The 2,608-nt window shown below is 40.8% G+C and overlaps 1 non-coding gene across 1 annotated transcript; it reads left to right on the forward strand.

Annotated features, from left to right (window-relative positions):
- The first annotated feature begins 2,069 nt into the window (after window positions 1-2,069).
- On the forward strand, window positions 2,070-2,142 carry Trnaa-cgc (transfer RNA alanine (anticodon CGC)). Its single transcript has one exon. It is a non-coding gene; the product is annotated as a tRNA-Ala (tRNA).
- The last annotated feature ends 466 nt before the right edge of the window (window positions 2,143-2,608 follow it).

Below are 2,608 nucleotides of genomic sequence, written 5' to 3' on the forward strand. Positions count from 1 at the left end.
CATGTTGCATAACAAGACACATACCATCATGTCATCCAACATGGCATTTGTCATGTCGTGTAGTACAACACAAAATGCCATTAAAGTTTAAGATGCATGCATCCCCAATCTGGTATACTTGCTATCATAGATGCACCCCCACTCTCTGATACTTCCCATTACAGATGCATCCCACTCCCTATAAGTACATGAATTTTTGCCTATTTGTTCTTACACCCCTCAGCGTACAAGTAACAAGGAGTAGGTTCGGAAGAGAAATGATTCCATTGGGGGAAAAAATCCACGCCCCAACCCAGGAATAAAAAAATGAAAAGAAGGTTTAGCGTCACCCTAGGAACAAATCCATGCCTAGAAATTTTACCTTTCACAAAAACGTTTTTAGCTATTGCTTGTATGCTCTTAAGCCACATTATATGGTATATTGCTCATTATGAATGGCGAATCTTCTGGATTTTGAGCACAGGACCAGGGACTTTAGCCTATAAATCGTAAGATGTAGGTATGCCAACACATTGTAGCTAAGACAGCTCATTGCGCTGGGGGAGTAGGGTCAACTCGTAAAAAAGCACGAACATTGCAAGATATTTTGAAGCTGACAGCTAAGTCATCCTTTACATCTCTAACTGTGCCCAGGACATATTCGCCTTTTTTGTGCTATGATAGGACCATTTTTCGTTCTGGTTCCTAACTTTTACTCTACCATATCCGAAATCCGAATGAAGCTAGATTTTTGAAATCGAGTTTTCAATTTTATTGTAAGAATGCATTTTTTTATTTATTTGATTCACTTTAAACCACTTCCGCGCATTCAGTTCGCGTAATAACGAATTTTACGCGCTTCATTTAGCTCCACTTTACACCACCGTATCTCGACAACGGATAAGGATTACTAAATGAAAAAATTTCGTTTTGATTTTATCCATTTATCTATCTTTATGCGAAGTTTGAACCGATTCGTACAAGTTTAAATTGTAGAACTGACGTGCTTCAAAAACCTTCCTGAAAAACGCGTTTCTTGCACGTAATATTCAAACGAAGCATTTTTTTTTTTAACGGTAGAAACTTATCTTAGACCATGGTCAGATACACCGGTGGACCAAATTTGAAACCATCAGTGTCGCTCCAGTCCGGAGTTATTTAAGAGTTTTCGCATGTAAAATCGGAGCGAGGATGACTGTTTTGCACATAAAATCCGAACGATGCACATACAAATAGTGCCATTAGCTACGTATTAATTTAAGCCCAACTAAAATCTTTTGCCAAAGGAATTAATCGATTTGCATAGTTTTCCTGGGCGCCAGCTCCAGTTTGTCGTTCAGACCTTGCTTAACATAGTGTAACATAGCTACAGTAAGACAGATGTTCGAACGGCTATACAAACGGCCGCTGGCCCGGGCTAAACGAAAAACCTTTTACCCACGTTCCTAGTTCAAATAGGAACCGAGCACCAAGACACCACCCCAGCCAAAAAAAAAGATGAAAAAACACGATTCAGCACACGGCCTCTTCATGCATATTTCTTAAGAGATTCCGCGCTGCAACAATTGCCCCCGAAAGCGCCGCAAAAAGTTAGGTACAAAAAGGCCATTACTTAAATTTCGCTCCAAAGACAGAACTTGTTCTCTTACCATCATTTAACGTCTGTCACTGTTCCATTCGCGAATGGCACGTGGAAGAAAATGTCTGTCGATAAACATCCGTATTAGCTCCAATTTCTCGTTCCAGTCATTTCGCGAGATATACGTGAGAGGAAGTAACACAACTGCCCACAACATACTCCCTCCAATTTTTGCAATAATAAACCACTCCCTGATGCACAACGTCTCCATTCAAAAGACGCATATAAATCATCATAATTAGGAGACGTCTTAGGATTCTGGCAAGGTAACGAACGAGAAAATACTAAGCAATGTGTAATTCCAATTATGGCAGACGTCACACTAACAACAGAAGGATGCTTCAAGCCTGACACATGTGAAATTACATGAAGACTGATGTCCCGGTAGTTGAGGTGGTCAATAAAGACAATTAGATATCTACAAAAAGGTAACACATTAATATGTTTACCGAGCGAGGTGGTGCAGTGGTTAGCACACTGGACTCGCATTCGGGAGGACGACGGTTCAATCCCGTCTCCGGCCATCCTGATTTAGGTTTTCCGTGATTTCCCTAAATCGTTTCAGGCAAATGCCGGGATGGTTCCTTTGAAAGGGCACGGCTGATTTCCTTCCCAATCCTTCCCTAACCCCAGCTTGCGCTCCGTCTCTAATGACCTCGTTGTCGACGGGACGTTAAGTACTAACCACCACCACCATTAATATGTTCACTTACACTTTAGTATGTTCATTTACAATATTTATTTGACTGGAATACTCTCTTTCAAATTCTGAAGGTGGCAGGGGTCAAATACAGGGAGCAAAAAGCTATTTACAATTTGAACAGAAACCAGATGGTAGTTATAAGAGTCAAGGTACATGAAAGGGAAGCAGTGGTTAGGAAGGGAGTGAGACAGGGTTGTAGCCTCTGCCCGATGTTATTCACTCTGTATATTAAGCAAGCAGGTAAGGAAATAAAAGAAAAATTCGGAGTAGGAATTAAAATCCATGGA

The sequence above is a fragment of the Schistocerca cancellata genome, chromosome 4 (assembly GCF_023864275.1).
Source record: "Schistocerca cancellata isolate TAMUIC-IGC-003103 chromosome 4, iqSchCanc2.1, whole genome shotgun sequence".
Taxonomy (NCBI): domain Eukaryota; kingdom Metazoa; phylum Arthropoda; class Insecta; order Orthoptera; family Acrididae; genus Schistocerca; species Schistocerca cancellata.